The sequence below is a fragment of the Orcinus orca genome, unplaced genomic scaffold (genome assembly GCF_937001465.1).
Source record: "Orcinus orca unplaced genomic scaffold, mOrcOrc1.1 scaffold_392, whole genome shotgun sequence".
Taxonomy (NCBI): Eukaryota; Metazoa; Chordata; class Mammalia; order Artiodactyla; family Delphinidae; genus Orcinus; species Orcinus orca.
In genome coordinates, this window is record NW_026043842.1 from 7,936 (window position 1) to 32,914 (window position 24,979).

A 24,979-nucleotide genomic window follows, 5' to 3' on the forward strand; every position below is an offset into this window, starting at 1 on the left:
AGACCCACAGAGGAGTCAGCATATGCAATGGACTACACTTGGTATAACATGTGAACAATCAAGGTTTACAAACGTGTTCTCATGCACTTGTAAGGATCTTCTAGCCCACGCGGAACAGACAGAACACACACAAAGGAGCCTGGAGGAAGTGAGTAGGCCGGCAGCTGCGCCCTAACATCTTAAGAGGGAACATTTCTGTGACTACAGTTTAAACAAATCAGATAATTTGCCTCCTTTCTAGACACCCTGGTTATCACGGGACAGGCCAAGCCTCTCAAGTTTTAAAGCTAAAGTACACGGAAGATCTGTGAAGAGGGCTTAAGATATTTAAGAGCTAGTACCTGCATTAAGCAACCCGGTTATAGAATGAAAATTTATCTTGAAATGCCCGTCTCTCCCTCTCTCTCTCGCCTCCTATCCCCTATCTTCCCACCTCCATCTCTATTCCTTCTCCCCTACTCCCTGTTTTATGTATATACGTGCATCATTTTATATATGCACGGAATATTTACTGTCTGTTACGTTTATTTAATAAAGTGCACACTCCTCAGGCTAAATTTAGAAAGAGGACAAAATGAACACTTTCACATGGGCGTCAGTGGTGTTCCAAAGACAAAAGATTCCTCAGTCTTGAAACATGGCAAACACCACGTTCCTTCTGATAGTTAGATGCTAGAAATAGGCAAGTGGATCCTTAAAATTCACACGCTATTAAGACCTACTATCAACAGAGTAGATCTTAAAGCGGAAACAAGAAAACACCAGCCTTTTAAGTTCTTCCTGTCTGAAGATAAGAATAAGAGGTGGTAGTGTTCTTCCTCACTTGCACCGAAGTGTAAAAGCGGCAAAAATATCTTCAACACATATATGATGAGGAAGCCGCTCTTCTGGTCCACTCTGTTTTGTTTTGCTTCTAGGGATCTGTCTCACTCGGAACCTTTGCTTTTTGTTTTCTCTTTTATGTACGCTAAGAACCCGAGAGTCTTAACCTTTTCTTCCACCTCTCAACCAATAAATAGGACAAAAGAACATTTTTATGTTTTTATGTATTTTCCATTCAACTTTTTAAAAAAGAGATAAGTAAGCTAGCTCAGTTCATATTTCTCACAAATATCACTTTCCAAACTAAACTAAATTGTTTGTGACCATAAACAGGAAAAACACCGTACTCTATTAGCACCATCTGACATTTCCACCTTAATGTTACCAAACACAACTTGACACTAATGTCAGAACTATTAAAAATGTTAAAAACCCCCAAGCCCACTCAAAATGCATACCAAAGTTCAGGTAAAGGAAAAACAAAAACAAAAACAAAAGCAACTCACCGTTATCTTTATGTTCTTTCAGAAACCCATTAACAGCACACTGGAATTTAAAACTAGCGTCGTCATCTGACACCTGATGCCCAATTGTACAACTTTTTAAATAAGGAATAGTTTCTGGTAAGTCCTATAAGGCAAAACCATGAAAATATGTATTATTTCCTTTGTAGGGAAAGAATAAAAAATTAATTAGAGAAGGCAGACTATAAACCAGGAGAGTACATTAAACTTTGTATGTCAGTCATTCTGATGAGAGCCATTTTTTCCAAAGCTGCTTTAACCAGTAATTATCACTTGATTTTTCATTAAAACTGCAGAACGGACAGTCACCAGGCATGCAACAGGAAAAGCAAATCTATGTGAATGAATGCACATGTAACTCAAAATGATATAAACAGTTCTACCTACACTTATGTTCTATCTTACATTTCAAGGGCCATAAAGCGGCTGTGATTTCAGGAGAGTAGTAGAACAGAGTCAGAAGAACTTGGATTCGAATTAGGAAATAGAGGCAATTTCAGGCATTGTTGAGAACTGGTATTCTTGAGGTGGGAGAAAGTAGACTATCAATAGAAGACAGAAAAGGATAAGTGAAAATTCTCTAGTTCTGAATTTAAATGGAAAGCAGCAGCAGGAACCTATGACATATTTTAAAAATATTAAAAACAAACATACATATTTCCTAGCTCTGACCACTGAAAAAGTCTAGAAACAACTGATGTCATGTCAAAAGGACTCAGGAGTCACCGAGAAGCTCCAACTGGCCAAAGACAGGGCCTCAGTTAGAATAATAACTGTAACGGAGTCCACGGTGATAGGAATAAATAAAATTTTACAAAACTGCTCACCACTGGAGGATATTTGTGAATCAACTCATTATTCTGAAAACTGTTAAATAAAAGAAGAGAATCATGCCTCTACAACTGGGCAACCAAACAGTTGATGAGGGGAATCTTCTCCTCGTACAAATATACCCAGCTAATAAGTGAAAAAAAGAACAACAGAATTCACCATTCTTTGAAGCCTCAACTGAATTAATGGATGTAGCTATGAATCATCAGTGACTGCTAATACCACAGAAAGACACAATTATATATGTCTCCATGGAAGAACACATCATCACCTATGAAACTGTCTCGCCAAAACAAAACATGCAAGCTTCATTCGGATCAACTACCAATTTACAGGAAATAAAAGGACTGAAGACTATGTTACCAACACATGGAATGTAATCATCGACATCTAGATGGGACAAATTACCTGGTTTCTTTAAAAACAAAATTCAAGGAGGAAAAAAAAAGTGAGAGAGACATGGAGGGAGAACCTATAGATTAAACAAGACTTCAGAGACCTAACAATCCACGGCAAAGTGTGGACCTTATTGGGATCTAATTCAAAATTCTTATAAACAATTTTTTATGACGTTTAGGAGACAACTGCAAATTTGAGCACTCCCTGGGTATTTAATATTAAAAAATGATATTAAGGAATAAAAGTCCTATATTGTAAATGCACGTACCAAAAACGTACAGGTGTAATTACATGCTGTCTCGGAGCTGCTTCAAGATAATATGGAATGGGGTGAAACAGGTAGGGGTACAGATAAAACATGACAGCCATCAGTTGGTAAATAAGAAAGCTGGATGAGTTCATGGGTATACAGGGAACACTCACAGTATTTTTATACTTTTGTATATGCTTAAAATTTGTGATAATTGTTTAAAAACAAGACGACACTGTAGAAAACAGTTTGGCACTTTCTCAAAGGTTAAGTGTAGAGCTACCGTATGATCCAACAACTCTGCTACTACCTACGCTGCACATCTAACAGAACTGAAAGCAGGGATTTGCACAAATATCTGTACACCAATGATCATAGCAGCATGATTCACAATACCTACAAGGCGGAAAACAACCAAGTGTCAATCAACCGTTGAATAACAAACTATGGTCTATATACACACAATGCGATTTTCTAAGCCAAAAAAGAAACGGCATTTCGTTACGTGCTATCACATGGATAAACCTTGAAAACATGATGTCTAGTGCAATAAGCCAGACACAGAAGGACAAATACTGCAGATTCCACTTACACGAGGTACCTAGAATAGGCCAATTCACAGAGACAGAAAGTAGAATAGAGGTTACCAAGGGTTGGTGGGAGGGAAAATGGGGTTGTTACTGTTTGATGGTTACAGAGTTTTTGTCGAGGATGATGACAAAGTTTTGGTTATAGACAGCGGTGATGGTTACACAACACTGTAACTGTACTTAATGCCACTGAACTGCATATTTATAAATGGTTAAAATAAATATGATTTCTCTATATTTTACCACAATAAAAGAAAGGAATAACAGAGCTGAAATTTCAATTCTTCCTTTTCCGAGAGTCAGTTTCATCGTCTGTAAAATTAGTAATTGTAGTTGTCTATCCTCTGAGCTTAGTGCAGGGTAAGCACTCAGTAGGAGATAGCAGTACTACTTCCACTTCAAGAGCAAAGGATTGCTGTGAAGATTAACTAAGTCAATGGATATGAAAGAACTTTCTAAATGGCAAACTGCTCTATAAATACTAAAAGACATTAGGTGTTACTGTCTCCCAAGGCCATGGAACAGGTCAGAAGAAGGATAATTCTTTTGCACTGGAATGTCCTACGTGGGCCAAGAGAATCTATGGGTTTCTGTACTATATCAGAAGGCATGTGGAAAAGGAAGCATAAAACTTAGAGAACAATTGTCTTTTACAGTGATGCTTAAACACGCTCAGGCAACTGCTTAAAATAAGTGCTAAAGACATAATGGACATACCTTTCTTTCTTTTTAGGATACTACTGTAACTACTAAAAGTTTACTTCATTTTCAAAATATAGAACATGGAAGCTTATAGAATTTCTTAAGCATATCTAGAGCCTACTGCCAAATACTATAGTTCAATTCATATCTTTAATCTCATTTTGAAACAGCAATTACAAACGTGTATTTAAGGAAACCACTAGCTTCCCTTTTTGAACCCACGAGAGAAGGATTCACCTTAGCATAAGATGATAACTACTGAACTACTATGAATTATTACAGTATCAGAAAGAAGGTCATTTTCAATTACGGCTTCCATTTACCTCTGGCTTGTAATAGCGGCGAGTATTTGTTAAGTCAATAATCAGCCCAAGTTCTTCATTCTGTCCTTGGATTTTGTTAAGAGATCCAAGGGGGAGAAACGTTCTTCTGGAGCAAGATTCTTTTCAAAACTCTGTCAGAAAGAATAAAATAAGGAAGAACATATGTTTAAAATCCTGTACTACATTATCCATTTATTCAAACCCTGTGATGCTAACATATGAGATTCAAAGTAAAGTTTCCTCCTCTGGAGTTTACAAGCGATATTACAATCCTTTCTTCCAGAGAGATTAGACGGAAGAAAATAAGCTCACTTCTATATAGTTATTTCTGTGTTTGTTTATTTCATGTTGGTCTCCTAACCTGACTCTGAACTCCCAGAAGGCAGGGACCACATCCATTTTGCCTACCACTGTATTGCCAGCTCCAAGCAGAGTGCCTGAAAATAGACACAGAAATAAATACTTCTTGAATATCTACATATAGGAAGGATGGCTTTCACTGCTAAATATTCTTTCATGTATTTGGCTTATACATGTACCCTGTTCCATTGATCTCTTTGGTTATTCAAGTGTCAGCAACACATACTTTTTTTTAAATTAGTAGACTCGTTTTAGAGCAGTTTTGAGATTCACAGCAAAACTGAGCAAAATGTACACAGTTCCCACTTATACCCTCTCTCCTTCATCCCACACAGCCTTCCCCATTATCAACATGCCATACCAGTGTGCTTCATTTGTTAGAATTCATGAACCAACACTGACACATCATTACCAATCAAAGTCCATAGTTTATTGCATTCATGGTACAAGTAACTGACTATTTCTTTATTTCTAGTATAGTCATCCCCAAACATTTACATACTGAGATACATATTACTTTCTTATAAATTACTTTATTCTTTATTTATAGTTAGGGCATTGCATTGTTTTTTTGTTTTTTAATTAAGTACAAAAGTTGGTTGTATTTGTCTATGAATCCCATTTCTGGGTAGTAAAAGAGGTATTAAAAAGTATTTGCTATAAAAAGGGAAAATGGAGTAGGACGGGCTTGAGAGCCACGGCTCTATATGGTGAATTCAGATTTCTGGAAGAATACGGTATTAACTTTTGCTCACCTTTTTTAAAGGAACTTTGAAAGCAATGAAATGAGTCCCAGGCATCCGCTGTTCAACTGGGAGATAGTCTTTCCACCTGTTAATATATTTTTTGTTAGGCAAATTTTATGTTAGGCTGTCTCCCTGCATAGGATGAATGCGCCTTGAAAATGGAAATCACATCCCTCTACATCGGCTCCCAGGTGGTCCCAGAGTCCCGACCCCGACCCCGGCCGCGACACACTTTCCACAAACTGACACACACGGAGCCCGCGCGAGGGCCGGGTCGCGCGGGCCTCCCCGCCGGGTCGCCTGGAGGCCGGTCCCCCGCAAGCCGAGCGCACGAAAGGGCGCCCCAAAGGCGCCGGCCCAAGGCGCCCGCTGCGCTTTCCCTTCGGAAGGTGGGCTGCGGGGCCCAAGCGTAAACCCTGACACAAGGAACACGCGCACCACGCCGCCACGGGGGACGAGAGGCCGGGCGCCCACCTAGCCCGACACCCTGCATTTCTGGAATCACCCGACGCCTGTGTACATTTCCGTCTGGCCTGTCATTTTCCAAAGGCCACTCAAGATCAGGGGACAGAACGCCTCCTCTCCAAGTGTCCTGCCAGCCCACCCACTCAAGATCAGAGGGACAAAATGCCTAACTAAAACAAAACAAAACAGAAACACAAAAAAACTGGAGAGAGGGAGGAAAGGGTGACCTGAAAAAAACAAACAAACAAACAAAACTAAGCACGTTGACAGCGCTAAGAATAAACTACCAGGAAAAAGAAACCTACATGTCAGATCCTAAAGTACAGAAGGGCAAGCCCGCCGACATTCCAGGCCCGGGGGGACCGGGGTCCCCAGCCCTGCAGAGCCAACCGCAGACCGGCTCGGGCGCCCCGCAGAAGCGCGGGGTCCCCGCGGCCGAGTCTGTGCCCCCCGGCCGGCGCCGGCTCCCCTCTGCCCACCCCGCGCGCGGGGGCTGGAAACTGCCGCGCAGAACCACGGCGGGGCGGGAAGGGGGGCTCCAAAGAGGGTCTGGCGACTCGAGTCGCTCCGTTTCTCAGTGGGCTCAGCGCGCGCCGTTGGGGAAGAGGAGCGGGGTTCCGGGAGGAGGGGACGGGCGGCACTTACGTAGACCGGCAGCGGCCACGGGCAGACGGCGGGCTCGGTCCCCAAGAGCGACTCCAGCCTCAGCTCCAGCTTCTCCCCCATGTCTTCGCGCGCGGCCCATATAGCAACTTTGAATTTTAATAATAAATACATATATGTATCAAACATTAATAAAAGAATAAAATGATCCAATAGGAGTACATTTGCTCTTGTTTTGCAATTAGTTCCAGGATTCTATTTTAGATTACTACTTCATATCTGCGAGAGTTGGGTGTGTGTTTGTGTGTTTGGTTTTGTGGAAGCTGCATTGTGCTAGATTTTACATTTCTTTCTTGAATTCAATGGTTTTTGTTATCCCTTGGGAATACAGCAACAGCAGATTACTGAAGACAGCAACAGCAGATGACTACCTACCAGTGGAAAAGTGTAAATAGCAATTTTAGCCGCTAGTGATTCTGAAATTGCCTTAACTTTGTCCTTATAAAAATGCTCCAAGAATTACGTTTTGCAAATCCACAGATTTACTATCCATATTCAAGTCATTTATGTGGAGAAAGAAGGTAGCCAGCCTTATCAGTAACACAGGATGTTATAGCCATCAAGCCATCAGCCACTGAAGCCACACCCAAAGCCGCACCCTGAGGGGATTCAGGATGGAGAAAACAGGATACTGGCCCTAGATAATTAAAGTGAACATCAAGGGACTGATTTCCAGGAGACCAGATTCTTGCATCTCACCATATATAGAAAAGTGCTACATTTATTAACTTAAGATGTCTAGTTTCTTTAATTAACAGTAATCTTTTGATGTTCCAACTACCTGGTTTTTTTTTTTTTTTGCAAGAACCTCTAAATACCCTGTGCCCTCCCTTACCTCTTCAGAACAGTCCCTCAGAGCTATCTGAGAGGCTGTCTCCTGACTTCAGTCCTCACTATGTCCTCCACATAAAACATAATTCTCAATTTCTAGGTTATGCATTGTTTTTCAGTCAACATTTAATTGTATGGCTCATGTAGGTACTATGCCTAAATGTAATGGGATGGGCTGTAAATTATGAAAACTAGATAAATTCTGTCAGCTCTACCACTAGCTGAGATCCAGGCTTTCACCTCTGGATACCTCTGGCAGATGTGGGGTCTGTGTTGGTCTTAAAATTATTCTTAGAATAGTGGGGACTCATTCATTCTTTCAACCAATTTTATTGCTTATATTCCGTGGGTCAGTTACAGTGCTGGGTCTTGAAATACAAAAGTCAACACACGAAAATACAAGGATAAAACACATTTTCTACCATATTAAATTTTTTCGTTCATGAATTCATCCCTAAGTCATTCAACACGCATCCTCTTATTGAATACTGATGAGGGGTCAAATGCTATGCTAAACACTCAGTATATAACTGCAAACGAGATGGATAGGCCCTGATTTTGATGTCACTACTATCTTTTGTCCTGCCATATAATGGGACAGCTTCATTATTCCCTTTACCCTAAGTTTTTGTCACAAATTGCTAATGAAAATAAAGCTGTTAGTGGAGTTTCAACATGCATAGGTAAATGAGAACACAGAACTCCCCTTTCACATGCCCCATTCTCCTCCTTCTAACTCCCTATGTGAACTCACTTTGTGCCAAGACCAAGAAGCTGTGCCCCAATAAGAACCAAGCTGATTTCCTCACACTGACTGGGGCTATTGCTCACTTAGAAGACTTGATGCTTAATTTTGATAAGCAACTAGAAGACCATGGAGACAACCTATAAAAATGATTTGTCTTGGGAGAAAATACTAAAGAGGGTTAATGTGCTGTTCCACATGTCTAACCTCCTGGGATTCAACCACAGGCACCAAGATCACCAAGTGTACTTGGCAACAATGAGCTAAAAATTAAAAAAAAAAAGCATCATACTGTTATTGTATTCATTTTCCCCCAAGGCACTCTCTGATAAACACCACAACCTCTAAGGGAATTGAGAACACCTTCCTTGTGGGGTAGGTTATATAATATATATGCATCTTTTTCCAAGCAGTTAAATCATATCCAGCTATCAGCACACCTTACTTAAGGTGATCGTAATGTATGAGATTAAATGTTCCTACCTGATTGGAAACCTTCTTGTCCTCAATTCATTGGCTGTACTGGATTTGTTTTTCTTGGGTCAGACCTTCAGACTTCTACCAGAAATCGTTCCTTTGGGGAAACCAGGCCTTCCCAGAAACTCACGAAACTGAAATGGAGACAGCAAGAGAGAAGGAAATTATTTGGACATATAAACCTCAATGGTTTGGTTTTAAGTAAACGTCCAAGCAAACATCTTCTAAATGGTATAATAACTTTAGGGAAATTCATGGTTTATAAGTTTGTGTACTCATGAACTGAACATATTATGATAAGACTACAGGTTGCATTTTGTGTCTTCAACTCAAGCAAAGGCTTCAAAAAAGGCCCAGTTATCCTTTGTTCATTAAGACACAAAGAGAGGGCAAAAAGGGCAAGTTTCAAAGTCTTTTTCTTTACAATTTACTTCCTTTCTTCAGTCTTCAACAAGATCTTCAGGAAATTAACTTTTCTAAAGTTAATTACTCATAAAATAAAGATAGGAACCTGCAGAAGACTATTTCACAGAGACCTGTAATGTACAATATCCATTGCATACATGCACCATGAGCTTGTCTTTTCTAGCACTAGCATACACAAAACTCTGTGTGTGTGTGTGTGCGCGCGCGTGTGTGTGTGTGCGCGCGCGCACGTGTGTGTCTTTTTTTGTGATGGAGCCATAGGGAGAAAATAAATCTATTGGCTGCAATTCAGTGATGCAGAAAGATTTAAGGGTAAAGGAGAAGGTTACATCAAGTGAAACAATAAAGTCAGGAGGTTGTGGTTCCATAATAATAACAACAGCAGTCGTCTGTAACCAAGGGAGCAGGCTCCTCAAATTATAGTCACACCTGTTAGACCATCTGCCCATACATTTCACACTATCATTAATGGAAAACAAATGGCACTGTCTCTCCTTCCCTTTATCCATTGGCCATCCTCATATAAACTCCTTTTCTCTTCAAGGTCATGCTCTTTCCTATCTGTTTAAAAATATTAGGATTTAGGAGGAGTGATACGGAATGTGCCGTGCCTTGGTACTTGTACCAGTGACGGCTCTGTAAGGAGCACTGGGTTGTTAGGAGTCTATCAATTGAATTCCCCTAGAAGCAGAACTTGAGGCAATAATTTGAGTGCAAACTGCTCATCTGGGAGGTGCTTCCAGAAAACTCAGAAGTGGAGTGGGAATTGAGAATGGAGGCATGGAAGGCAGTCAACAGAGGTGCATTACCGAATAAAAATTACTCCTGCAGGGAACTGCTGCCAGTACTTCAGGGGAGTTCTGTGAAACTCTACGGAACATGTCTCAGAGTTATCCCAAGAATCGGTGAGAAACTTGAAGTACTTACCTTCCAGTCCCCTCTGTCCTTGGTTGAAAGCTACACCCAGATACATTAACTCCTGTACACTTCTGGCCTGCCCAAAGGTGGATAATTGCAGGTGGCAGCATGATTCTATCAGCATATACTGGAAGGATGAGTGCTGGGGAGATATGAGTGGAGGATCGAAACCATCTAATACAGTCGGGGCCGGAGATAGCAATTATTGGCTTGAAAGTCCAAATGGATAACCTTAAATTCCTGGGTTTATGGTTTTACTTTGAGGTATTTAAGCATGATGTATGAGTAAAAATTTCCTCTGTTAAATCAAGTTTAAGGTCCTCAATCCCTAATCTTCTGGAAAACGGTGGTATCTTTTAACAGATTTTGGAAAAGTAACATGATTAAGATTTCAAATTGACCATTCATTCATTCACTCATTCAACAAACATTTATTGAACACCTAAAGTATGTCACGGGTTAAACTAGGCACCAGTGTTACTGCTACTAAAATCATTAGAGTGCCACCTAGAATTCAATGTACTGTGACACTCAAATAAGAAAATCCACAGTTACCGTAAAAGATATTACAGAGTGCTATAGGAAGACACGGTAAGACCTTAATTCATGCTGTGGACAGTAGTATATGGGCAATATCAGTAGGGCTTCCTGTAGAAGGCAATTGAAATGGATATGTAACATGAAGGAAGGGTGAAGTTTTGAGGAAAAGAGAAGATAAATTCATGGCTGCCAGGAAATGAATGGTTAAGGATCAGTCCAGAAAGGAGTTCCATTCATAATCAGTATAAGAAATGCTCACTGGGGCTTCCCTGGTGGCGCAGTGGTTGAGAGTCCGCCTGCCGATGCAGGGGACACGGGTTCGTGTCCCGGTTCAGGAAGATCCCACATGCTGCGCAGCGGCTAGGCCCCGTGACCCATGGACACTGAGCCTGCGCGTCCGGAGCCTGTGCTCCGCAACGGGAGAGGCCACAACAGTGAGAGGCCCGCGTACCGCAAAAAAAAAAAAAAAAAAAAAGAGAAATGCTCACTGGAGTGTAGGAAAAGAAGACAATGGAGAGGGTGGTAGAAGCCAGATCATGCATGGTCCATGTATGGATAGTAAGTGCTATGGTCTAGTCTTTCTGTTCCCCTCCAAATTCATACGTTGAAATCTTCATTTCCGTAGCTGATAGTATTAGTAGGTGGGGCCTTTGGGAAATGATTATGGTATTAGTGCTCTTATAAAAGAGACCCCACAGAGCTCCCTAAGCTCTTCTGCCATGTGAGGATACAATGAGAAGTCTGTGATTCAGAAGAGGGCCCTCATCTGACCATACTGGCACCCTATTCTTGAACTTGCAGCCTCCGGAACCGTGAGAAAAAAAATTCCTGTTGTTTAGGAGCCACCCAACCTGCAGGATAATCTTACAGCAGCCCAAAAGGACAAAGAGAGTTTGGATGGGAGCTTTTACTCCAAGAAAGATGGGAATCCGTTGAAGGGTTTTACCTGGTAACTTAGAAGAGAGAAAAGTTTCATAACACAGTCAGGTATTTTTATAAGAAAAATTTGCTTCTTTTTCAGAAAGATCACTCTGGAAATACTGTGACTAGATTTTTGGAGAAGTGTGATGGCAGACCCAGATATAGAAAGATGAGTTAGTAGTCCATTAATATAAGTCAAACAAGAAAGTGGATATAAAAAGTGTGAATTTGTGGCTGAGAGTTCTTTTACTACTTGAAAAATGTTATGTCAATGCTTCTGACTCCATAATTTTAGACACGAAATATGCTGTCATTGGAATTGGTTTCTCAGTAAGTGATGCATCGTTTCTGCCTGTCCACTTTCGAGATTTTTTTTGTCTCTACTTTTCAGAAGTTTAATTATGACGCGTCTTGACAAGGATACCTTTGTGTTTTTCCTCTTTGGATTTGCTCAGATTCTTGAATGTGTGCTTATGTCTTCTAAAAAATTGGGAACTTTTTAGTCATTATTTCTTTGAATACTTTGTCAGTCCTACGTGCTCTCTTTTTTCATTCTGGAACTTTGATGATATGAATGTTAGTGCTCTTGTCAACTGTTTACAAGTTCTTGAGATCCTGTTCTTTCTCCCATCTCTACCCCTCAGCCTATTTTTCTCTGTACATTTGGTACACTGTATTGATCTCTTCGAAGTTCATGATTCTATGCTTCGTAATCTCCAGTCTACTCTTGAGCACAGTTTTTTGATTGTTGTATTTTTCAGTTCTACTGTTCTCATTTGTTTTTATTCTTATAACTTCTAGTTCTTTGTTTACATTTTCTATTTTTCCCATTTCCGTCAAGGAACACATAATTGCTAACTGAAGCATTTATGTGACAGCTTATTTAAAATCCCTGTCTGATAATTTCAATAGATGTTTTATCTCAGTGCTGGTGTAGGTTTATTGTCTTTTCTCATTTATTCTGTGATTTCCTGGCTCTTGGTGCCATGAGTATTTTTCAATTGGATTCTAAACATTGTGAGTTATTACATGACTCTGTATCCCATTTAATTTTATTATTACTTTTTAGAAGGAAGTCATCCTATTGGAGGTGTAGTATGAGGACTGGGGGGTTACGTACAGATTTCCATTGGGCCCTACTGTCAATACCCCAGCAAAAGTGGGCACTTACATTCTCTCACTGCAGACAGATCAAGTAGAAGTTCAGCTATCCTATTGGCCCTCCTGACACCTTCCCCCCAAATGTGGGAACATTAATATCATTGTGTTGCCTTTTAGTACGAGTGGAAGTTCATCTCCCCAGTAGATTTCTTGACACCAGGGGAGGGGAGAAGTGAAGTGTTTGCTGTCCTTCCTCCCACTTCATTCCTTCTTGTTGATGCCGGGTGTGGGTAGAGGGTCAGCTACCTGCTGGCCCCACTGACACCAGGGGAAGAGGAAGAGAACTGCCAACTAGCCCTGCTTGTGCCATCTCATTCTGTCTTACTGCCTCAGGACGGTTATGGGGATTCAGCACCCCATTGGGTCTCACTGGCACCATGTGTTGGGGGTTAGTGGGGTGCCTACTCCCTCCAACCTGTAACATCCTATTCTTATCGATGTCAGGGAGAGACGGAGGCTAGGTCCCACCATTGGACCCCACGACTGTGTGGGGGCAGCCCAGTGTTAACTAGCCTGTCAGGCACCACCTTTGAAAGTCTCTTTGCTAGTGCAAAGGGGTGGAGGCTCAGCACACCACTGCACCACACTGAAACAGCCCTGGTGGCGAATCAGAGCGCTGCCTCTTCTGGAGGGCAGGAGTGGGGTGGTGTGGAAGATCAAATCCTAGCTTGGCCCAACTGAAACCACAGGACATAGGGGACGGGTGCAATATTCCACTGGCACTTGGCTCCAGTAGCGTGTATATTATTGCCCAAACGCTTTCCTGTCTTTGCTTTGGCAACCCCTTTCCTCACACCTTGGCTAGGGGGAACGGGGGTTTTGTGTTTTCTTTTTTGAAGCTTTTACGTCTGTTGTTCTGTTGGTGGTTATTGATTGGGGGTTCCTGTAATACCCTCTCCAGGATGTATGGGAAGCAACAGGAAACACAGGGGACTCATCACCATGTTATTCCTCAAGTCCCAAAGTCCCTAGCTAAGTCTGCCTTCTCATTTCCACCTTTCAGTGTCTTCCTATGTTTGTCTGTTGTTATGTTCAGGGTTTTAGTTTTAAGTGGAAGAACCTGGGAGAAATGGGCTACTTCATCTTCTTGGAAGCAGAGGTCTGGAGGCCTATGGATGTTACAAAGTACTGCTGACTGTAAATTAAAATTTGATGATACACACCTTGCCCTTTCAGAATTATTCTGCTAGATGATGTGGCTTCCCAAAGTAGCTACAATTTGATTTCCATACTTCTAAAAGTCAAGTGTTTTGCTGGAGTTGAAATTTAAAGATAAGCAAGAGATGAGGCTAAGATGGTCTCTGTGGTAACAGATTAAAGTTGGAAACATCAATATACATTCATGTTTAGCTTAATATTGCTTCATATTACCTTAATACACATGGTTATGTAGAGATGCTTATAGATATGTGCATATACATGGGTAATGTACACACATGTTATCTCTTTGCTCTGTCAGCTGAGAAGATCTAGAAGCAATGACATCCGGGCAGCAATCAGCACACCCCACACCCAGATCCTGCTGTCTAATACTGTTCTCCACTAAAAAGACCTAGTTATCCTTGAAGAAATAGCTGATTCTAGGACTGGGGCAGTAAATATACAAGATTTATATACAAGACCATCTTATAGTGTCAGAAAGTAAGGAAGTTCCAAAAAAATATATAGGATGGGGATACCTCAGAGTGGCACACGAGCCACTGAACTGAAAAGAGTTCACAAGGGTCAGGACTAGAGCAATTTGAGGAACAAAGTAACTAACGTAGAATTAGATTATAACCCAAAGTATAAAATAAAAATCCATGAGTTCTTCTGATATAAATAAATGACTGGATATGTAAATAAATGTGGGAGAATAGATAAATCTCCAGTGCAAAAGAATTCCAAATAGTTTATGTAGTACTCCATCTTAAGCATAACTCTCCATTCCTCAGTTGTGGGCTGAGCATATTGACTTCCTTCCAAAAAGTACAATATGGAGAAGGGAAAACAGTAATTTTACAATGGAGAAACCTGAAAAACACTACCTCAGCCTGGTGATCAAGGTCGACCTCAGCATTCATAATGCATATTGATACTTTGTACACTTGATGTGATCTGACAAAATAACCCTTCTACTCTTGTGGTCTTCCTCCCCAAAACACATAATCCCAATATTATCATGAAAAATGCATCAAACAAATTCTAGTAGTGGGCATCCTACGCAAACCTAACTACTCAAAATTGCCAAGGTCATGCAAGGAAAATCTGAGAAGTTATCAAACCCAAGAAGAGCCTAAGGAAACATGGCAACTAAATATAATGTGATGTTTTGGATGAAATCCTGGAATAGAAAAAGGACATTAGGTAAAAACTAAGGAACTGGACTAATGTATGGACTATAGTAAACAATAATGTATCAATATTTGTTCACTGATTGTAACAATGGAACATACTAATATAAGTTGATCATCAGAGAGGGAAATGGGTATAGTGTATATGGAAACACTTTATACTATCTTCTCAATTTTTCTGTAAAATTAAAACACTTCTAAAAAATAAAGTCTATAAAAACGTTGTGTTTTCTTGTTTTATGATTATGTGCCTGTATTTCCTAATAAATATGCAAATTTGCTTTGCCTTCCTTGATACTGATATTAAAGAAAATACTAAGTAACTCTGAAAGAATTTCTAACTCCAATTTAACAAGCAATAATTCTTGGTATTAACTTTTTAGGAGAACCCACTGAATAAATCAAAGCAAATTGTCTTTAAAGGCTGAATTTCTTTTCAGTGTTTCATCTTTTATATGATTAATGCATACCACAAGCATGGTTCTGTTTCAAAGGGCAGAAAACATTGATTGTAGGCCATGTCTAAAATACAGTGAAACATTAATGTATGATGCTATAACAACTTTAATGTATTTTATGTTTTCAAAATGATGAATTGTTATTTCAGTCAATAAAGTATTCACTTGTATACATTTCCTACCCACCTTTCCCCAGAACACCCACAAGGAAATGATACTATCATCTGATATTAGGTTCATCAATTTAAATTGGAGTTTTTGGTAGCTGTGGTTGCCAACGGTACTGGAACGTGTGATACTTTTACAAATCCTCTCCATGGCAAAATCTGATCTTCACAAGGTAAATCACAGTAGGTGCCTAAAGCCAAATGACATAGAGCTTTGTAGCTAGATTACCAAGCATTTTACTTAGAGGCACAATAGAATGTAGAAAAGGCCATTTCTCCTTCTGTCTTTTTCTGCTCAAAGGTCACTCACCATCTCAGAAGTTTTCCATAAATTTAGACTATATAATGTCACTTAATGTGAATGCAGCTCAACATTCTGTTTTAGTACAGCTAACCTCACATTATTTTATTGGTCCTAAATATATAAATCATCAGCAAATTTTTGTACTTAACTTTTTTTTTTTGATGTGGACCACTTTTTAAAGTCTTTATTGAATTTGTTACAATACTGCTTCTGTTTTATCTTCTGGTTTTTTGGCTGCGAGGCATGTGGGACCATAGCTCCCCGACTAGGGATTGAACCCACGCCCCCTGCATTGGAAGGCGAAGTCTTAACCAGTGGACCGCCAGGGAAGTCCCTGTACTTAACTTCTAAAAATAATTAAAATAAGCTATTCAACACATTTTTCCTAAAAAGAAAAAAAAACAAGCAATTCTTCTTAGGCTGGCCCTGGGCACATACATGACTTTGCCATTTTTTCCATGGATTATTTTCTTATCTGTTCTACTGTGTCACATTTGTTCTACCTTCTCAAAAAGAAGCATTTAAAAATTCATCTACGCGTTCACGCATTCATACATTTATTAAATAAATCTACTGAACACCTACACACGGCACAGAAAAAGAGGCAGAAAACTAATCTGGGTTGCACAGAAAGTGATGAACTCAGTTAAAATTTTTGGTGAAAACAGGTGTTACTCAATCTACTGGAAATCACATTTCATCATGGGGACTCACACACTCAAGGAAAACCAAGACCTAAATAATAATAAAGTAATAAAAGCACTAGCCATTTACTGAGTGCCTGCTTTTACCTGACTCTGAAACTCTAAAATCATTACGGATTGTCTGATATAATTGTAATTTCTATTTTACAGATGAAAACAACAAGGTTCAGAGACATTAGGTTACTTGCCTAAAGTGAAGTGGCCGAGAAACTACAGAACTGGAAATTGAACCTTAGATTTCATAATGCCAAAATCTGTGCTTTTAATCACCAAGTGTGTGTGTGTGTGTGTGTGTGTGTGTGTGTGTGTGTGTGAGAGAGGGAGAGAGAGAGACAGAGAGAGACAGAGAGAGACAGAGAGAGAGACAGAGAGAGACAGAGAGAGAGACAGAGAGAGACAGAGAGAGAAAGAGAGAGAATGTGTTTAATAGAGAACTTCCGAGAAATGGCAAGAAAACTGCCAGGTATCCATAAAACAATAAATTAGGAGCTTCTTCCTATACAAGTAATTGTTAATCATATGGCTGAACTAAGGATCTCTCACTTTTGAACTAAGAAATCAAAAGCTTCCAGAAGTTGAGTCTAAATTTTACACTTACATAAGATACTTCATACAGAATGCTAAAGTATACTAACTAAAGAGCTCTGAAAATACTGGAAGCATTCATACTAGTATGATTTCATAATTTAGATAATAGAGGATTTAAGAAATTGGCAGATGCAACTGCAGACTCATTTGTTATCATTTCTGTGAAGGGCAAGGTAAATCAATAAAATGAGAAAAATGAAAGAAGAATGGCTAGCAATTTTAGGTAGTTTGCTTCATCTCCATACCAGGGAAGACTAAGCAAAAAAAAAAAAAATTCTCGAAATTTTATTTTGAAAGCACCTACAAGTGTATATGGTCTTTTTATACCAAATAACTTGGAATTATGAACTGTCAAATAAGTCTAATCTTCTCTGATGATAAAATTGCTGACTTTATTTGAAACTATGAAATGAAAAATGAGGTAAGAGTCAGAAATTCTTAAGAAAAGGAGTAGACAAAACAAAATTATAAGAGTTATGTTAAAAAATATTTTGAAACAAACATAAAATCCCCATTACTGGTACAGAGCTTTTAAAACTTTATTTTGGTTTTAAGTTTTAATAAATATTGATATGTTTACATAATTACTGTCACAAGGAAGACACAATTTTAGGTCAGCTTTCTTCATTCTTTCTTTATTAAGCATTATTTTATTTTGCTCCATCATCGTGTAATTATAATATAGTAACTGTGTCACTTTCTACTAAGTGGATATAATTTCCTAAACTGTTTTCCTATTGTTAACGATTAAAGGCGTTTCCAATTTTTTGTTATTACAAATGACATGACAATGAGCATCTTTATATAATAATTTTCTGGATTATAAATTATTTATCGGCATAAGCTTCCAGAATTAGAGTTAATGTGTAAAAAGCTATTAACATTTTTATCTTGCTAGACATTGCCAAATTACTTGTCAAAAGACGGAACCAAATTATATTGCAAAAATCTTTGCCAACAGAAAACATTATACACAATTTTTGATTTTGCTAAATTAATAAGTTGGAAACCTATGTTCCATTTCTTTGAATTCTTTGATAACAGAGTGCTGCTGGAGGCTGGGAGGGCAGCCATGTCCATGAAGGCTCCCCAGAGTTGGAGCGGGGAAGTGGAAAACGGTAAAAAAAAAAAATACTAATTGTATTTTCCCTCGATTGTTATCTCTCATTCTTTTCTGCCTCTGTGTAACTTATATCCAGGTAGCTGGAGAAAACTCATGTGGCAGGGCAAATTGGTATTCCAATAAATTAATAATCACCAACTCCAAATGGATTTTCGAGACTGGAAATATTGCTCTGACTTACAGTAAGTTCTTTCTAATTCTCCTTAAGGACTATTTTCTTAGAAGCTTTCCCTACCCTCCTCAAATTTTCCTCCATCCTCTCTACTTCCTTCACTCTGAGCTGGTGAGGCGCTTCCTAACTCATTAGGAACACAGAAGTCAGTAAATAGCCCACTGCCAAATCCGTTAATTCATTAGCATTTGCATTGATCTTTGTATTCCCTTTCACTACAGGAGTTCAAGTTCAAAGGCCACGTGCACTACAGATAGCATTTCATTTTCTCTCATCTTCTCAAGTACTTCACAGCACTGCATTTTCTACAACCCATCTACTCCTTATGCATGATTCTTGCCAAAATTCAACCTCATTCTAGACTAGTAACTCCAACTTAAAATGTTGAAAACTGTACGTGTAACACGAAAGCCTCCCTCCTCCTCTAATCCCTGCATATCTTCTTTAGCCAATTCATGTCTGAACTTTTCAAAATTGTTATCATCATATATTGTTTCCATTTCCTCACGTCCCACTTACTCTATAATTTACATCCACCTGACTTCTCTCACCGTAATCTCTCTGCCCACTGTCCTGAAATTTTACTTATGAAGGTCACCAGCGATCTCCATGTCAGTATAGCCAATGAATAGTTTTTGTCCTATTTCTAGGCTCTTTCCTTCTTTAAAAAAGAAAAAGAAATACAAAAACCATTTTTCTCCTCCTCTATGTTTTCACACTCTCATCATCTTCTCTCCTGGTATATTTTACTGGCTTTCTGTGTTTAATCTGATTTCTAATATTCTATGAGTTTCCTTTACCTTCAGTGGAATAAACCACTATATGAAGGATTATTCTCAACAGTTAGTTCTCATAATAACAGTACTAGTAGCAGCAGTCAATACTTCTATAATGCTTATCATGTGCCAGACACTATTCTAAGACACTGTTTAAATACATATATATAGACACACACACACACACACACACACACACACACACACACATATGTAAAGTTCTCCTCCTCATAGGCGTATGAAATAAGCCGATTATTATACCCATGTTACAAATGAGAAAACTGAGGCAATGAGAGGCCAAGGTCACATGGTCAGTACTTGGTGAAGCCCCGCCTGAGTTAATGCTGGAACTTTAGAGTAGACAAGTTAAATAATGTCTCACAGATTGGCCTTAAAAGTGGGCAACATTTAATCAATGACTTGTGAAAGTATCAGAAAAAAGGGAACATTTTAAATTGAATGGGATCTACTAAGTCACGTATCAGTAACTAAGAATGACTCTTATTGAATGAAATTATTTTTCATTATTCTTTTGAAAGAAGAATATTCTTGTGTTAGTGTTTCAGTTTTTTTTTTTCATTCACGTATTTATTCTTTATTAGACACACATTTCCTACACACCTATGTGCCAGTGTGTGCTGCAAGCCTTGGAAGATTCAGTGGTGAGCAAAAAATTACAAAGTCCCTGCTCTTAAGCAAATGTCCAGTGGTGGAGGAAGACAGAGTAAACATGTAAATAAATGTTGTACAGTGACAGAAATACGACTGGACAAAGGGATGGAGAGGCACTGAGGAGGCAGGTCTCTTTGGTCAAGATAGCAGTGGTGGCGTCTGAACCGAGACCTTAACGATAAGAGGGAAATTGGTCTGGGTACATGGATTAGCCAATCTAAAGCTGGGAGAGCAAGAAGTAGAGCTTGTTGCATCTGAGGGACTGAAAAAGACAACTGTGCCTCGAACCCCATGAAGGTCAGGGAAAGATGTAGTAAGTGACCCAGAGCACATGGTCTCTGTAAGCCTGGCTAAGTAGTTGAAAATTTAATCTCTTTACAATAGATAGCCTTTAGAGGTTAGAAGCAGTGCAATAATAGCGTCTGATTTGTGCTTTTTAAAAGACTACTTTGACTGTTGAGTGTCCTACAAAAGCAAAATACTTGTGTCTCTATGAAGCGCAGAGAGTAAATTTTAAAAAGCCCAATGAGCTCATAAGCAGTTGGTTTACTAACTGTAATCATTTATCTTAACTAGACTTCATTAATATAAGCTTGGTGACCTTGGGGTCCTGGGACATATTAGATCTGGGCAACCCAACTATTTTCAAATAGTGTGATTTGAAAAATTCTTGAAATTGTTGGGGTTCAGGAAGATTATTTTATTGCTGGGGCTGGATGGGAAGTTTAGAATAAGAAAAGAAAGTATGATGGCTGGCTTCCATCTATTCTCCCTTTCTCTGGGAGAAATGATGGTGGGGTGACTACTTTGCTGTTGACCCAATGCTTAAATTTCAGAGCTGGTTCAATCCAGTAAATATGTGCTGAACAACTATTATATGTTAGGCACCTAGCTGGAACTGGGAATACAAAGAGAATAATTAATAATAAAAGCAGGTATTACTAACAAGAGACAGGCACTGTGCTAATGCTTAACATGCACCATCTCAAGTTACATTAGTTTACACACTAACCATATGAGGAAGATGCATTTATTACACCATTTTCCGGGTGAGAAATCTAATCCCTTTAAGGGGCTTAAGTTACTTCTCCAAGGTTACACAGCTAGTTAGGGGCATAGGCAGTATTTGGACTCAGGTCTGGTATCAGCACCAATTCTCTTAGCCATTATGCTCTCTAAGGACCTTACTTGAGAAGTTCAGGATTATACATATATGGGTACAACCAACCCTAAGACCATCTGGCAAAACTGGCTGCTTGAGAAGTCCTGGATTTATGTAAGATGCTCTTGGAATGGAGAAGATCGTGAAGGAGGGTCCCCAAAACACACTCTCTATACTAAGGGGCGACAGAAGAGAGAAAGAATTAGCCTACAGCAGCATGATATGGAGGACCAAGAAACAGTGTTTCTCTCTTTTGTGAACAGTTATTAAATTATTTCTACTTCAGAATATCAGAAAGAAATCACAGGACTATGGACAGTTTGCTGAGCCACCCTATCTATCTTAGCGTGAATCCTGGCAGGTGTAGAGCTCATAGTATGACCCTGGCACCTAAGTGTAGTTAAGTAAGCTTTCATTTTTTCTTCAGCCTTAAAGCAAAGCAGCTTTCTGATAGGTATAATTTAGGAAAGTCTTCCAAGAAAATAGTTAAAGTCCACTTTAAATATCTCAGAGAAAAGCAATTTTGCAAAAGATCAATCAACAAAAGCAAGGCCAAACACACCAATTATTTCGTGAGACTTGTATTGTTATGTCATTGCTCACGTTGTTTCTTTATGCATTTAACTGGAAGAAGGCTTTTAATGTTCAACAATTCTCAAAGAGATAAAGACCCACACTGATGTGTCAGAAAGAGCTTTGCCCTGGAATTAGATCAGTTTAGGTTTGGCTGCTTACTAGAATTAGGTAACATTCTTAATCTTTCTGAGCCTGCTTCCTATCTGCAAATAGGGATAACACTATCTATTACAGAGGGATGTGGTTAAATTAAATGACACACGTCAGTGAAATATATCCTTCCAGACTGAGAACATACCTAGTAAATGTTAAGTGATCTGCAAATATTCTGCTTCCTTGAAATGGATGAAACCTGTTATCATGATTTTAACCAATGGTCTAAATATCAAGACAATATTTAGTTAAAAGTTATATTTGTTCTTTCACTGTCCATCTGCATTTTAACATATTCTAACATATTCTCCTCGATAAATTGTGTCCATATTAGTAACATTTGTCATTTCAGCTATTACTGTTCATATGTTTAAAATATTTCAATGTGATATAAGCCATTACGCAAAGGGATGCCTAGCTGGCTTTGTCAAAGATTTATTTTAAGTAAAAATGAAAGACTCATTTTCACCAAGTTTTATTGAACAGTGGATTCATTAACTGTATGAACTTTCTGGCCAACCCAATACAGGAGCCAAGACATGGAAACAACCTCAGTGTTTTTTTGTGGATGAATGGATGAAGAAAATGGGATGCATACAACCTACTATTATTCAGCCATGATAAAGAAGGAAATCTGCCTATTTGTGACCACATGGGTGGATTTGGGGGGCATTATGCTAAATGAAATGTCAGACAGAGAAAGATAAATACTTTATGATCTCATATGTGAAACCTAAAATACTGAACTCATGATAGAAAGAATGGAATGACGGTTGCCAGAGCTGGGGGTTGGAGGTGAGGAAAATGAGGGAAGACGATCAAAAGGTAAAAACTTCCAGTTATAAGACAAGGGAGTAATGGTGATGTAATGTACAGCTCGGTCACTACAGTTAACAATACCGTATTTTATGTTTGAAAGTTGCTAAGAGAGTACATCTTGAAAGTTCTCATCACAAAGATAACATTTGTAATTATGTGAATTAAGGTTAACTAAACTTATTGTGGTAATCATTTCACACACACTATATATATATATATATATATCAATCATCACATTGTACACCTTGGACAGATACAATATTATATATCAATTAAGTTAAATTTCCGTCTGGCCTGTCATTTTCCAAAGGCCACTCAAGGTCAGGGGACAGAACGCCTCCTCTCCAAGTGTCCTGCCAGCCCACCCACTCAAGATCAGAGGGACAAAATGCCTAACTAAAACAAAACGAAACAGAAACACAAAAAAACTGGAGAGAGGGAGGAAAGGGTGACCTGAAAAAAAAAAACAAAAAAAACTAAGCACGTTGACAGCGCTAAGAATAAACTACCAGGAAAAAGAAACCCTACACGTCAGATCCTAAAGTACAGAAGGGCAAGCCCGCCGGCAGTCCAGGCCCGGGGGGACCGGGGTCCCCAGCCCTGCAGAGCCAACCGCAGACCGGCTCAGGCGCCCCTCGGAAGCGCGGGGTCCCCGCGGCCGAGTCGACGCCCCCGGACGGCACCGGCTCCCCTCTGCCCACCCTGCGCGCGGGGGCTGGAAACTGCCGCGGAGAACCACGGCGGGGCGGGAAGGGGGGCTCCAAAGAGGGTCTGGCGACTCGAGTCGCTCCGTTTCTCGGTGGGCTCAGCGCGCGCCGTGGGGAAAGAGGGGCGGGGGTCCGGGAGGAGGGGACGGGCGGTACTTACGTAGACCGGCAGCGGCCACGGGCAGACGGCAGGCTCGGTCCCCAAGAGCGACTCCAGCCTCAGCTCCAGCTTCTCCCCCATGTCTTCGCGCGCGGTCCCCGCACCGCGCTAGTCTGGCGCTTGGGGGAGGGGCGCGGCGCCGCCGGCGGGGGCGGGGCAGACGGGCGGCTGAAGGGAGGGGCCCTGGCCTGGGCCTCAGCTGCCGCCGCCAAGCTCCCGTCCTGGCCCCGGGTCCCTCTTTGTGGTCACAGGCCCGGGGCCCCCAGCGCTGCTGCGAACTCGGACCTCCGTGAGGCGAGCACAGTGAGCCGGGGGCCGAACTGAAACACTCGCGGCGCGCGCGGCCCGCCTCACGGACTCGCACGCTCCCACGCACGCACGCTCCCACGCGCGTACGCACGTACGCACGTACGCACGTACGCCCGTCATCGGCTGCCCCTGGCCACACCCACCGGCCCGAAGTGGGGACCCGGCCAAACCTCTCAGGGCCAGTGGTGGCGGGTTCGACTCCTGACCTCGACATACCGTGACACACACACACACACACACACACACACACACACACACACACACACACACACACACACACACACACACACACACACACACACACACACACACACACACACACACACACACACACACACACACACTAATAAGACTATAATTCCTATTAAATATGACAGCTGGAATCCCAGCTTCCGTTCACAAAAATGCCGTGTATTTAGCCTATGCTAGGCACCAGACCGCGGACGCTCAGTACTGGCCAAAAAGGAAATGCCCTGCCCTCATAGCACTGCCATTTTAATTGGAATAGTAGTGACAATGGTCAAGGGAGAAAATAAAGTGTCATCATCGCCACGGGAATGGTTAATCTCATGTGCGCACTGCGTGGGGCCCCGGCAACCACAAACATTATTCCAGATGTGGCCAGGAAGGTATTTTTCAGAAGAGATTAACACTGAAATTGGTCCACTTTGCGTAAAGGAGATTGGCAATGCCGCGGCGTGGGTGGGCCTCGTCCATCGGTTGAAGGACTGGAGAGAAAAATGAGGTGCCCTAGAAAGAGGGAAGTGTTCCTCCAATGGACTTGGCACATCAGCTCTTCCCTGTGTCTCCAGCCCAGAGTCCTGCCCTGACTTGCCTGCCTCACGGTCACAAGAGTCAACTCCTTAAAACGAAACTATATATGTAAAAATATTGAATATATACAAGCCTATTAATTTGTATATGTGTGTATAGATATTATATATATATGTATACACATATGTTTATATGTGCATGCGTTTGTAGTCTATGTGTAAGTACTATATACAGTATACATACAAGCCTATATATTTGTGTGTATATATTGTATACATGTATGTATGTGTATATATACAGTATACATATTATGAAGGTGAACATGCTG

The 24,979-nt window shown here is 40.4% G+C and overlaps 1 long non-coding RNA gene across 2 annotated transcripts; it reads right to left on the minus strand.

Moving 5' to 3' along the window:
* Window positions 1–1,117: 1,117 nt before the first annotated feature.
* LOC125963204 (uncharacterized) lies at window positions 1,118–23,728 on the minus strand. 2 transcript variants are annotated; one of them, XR_007475029.1, is made up of 4 exons: window positions 23,569–23,728; window positions 5,557–5,632; window positions 4,442–4,572; window positions 1,118–1,452 (listed from the first exon to the last, which is right to left on the minus strand). It is a non-coding gene; the product is annotated as an uncharacterized LOC125963204 (long non-coding RNA). The 2 variants fall into 2 exon arrangements; XR_007475028.1 differs by lacking the exon at window positions 23,569–23,728 and adding an exon at window positions 6,658–7,469.
* Between the last annotated feature and the right edge of the window lie 1,251 nt (window positions 23,729–24,979).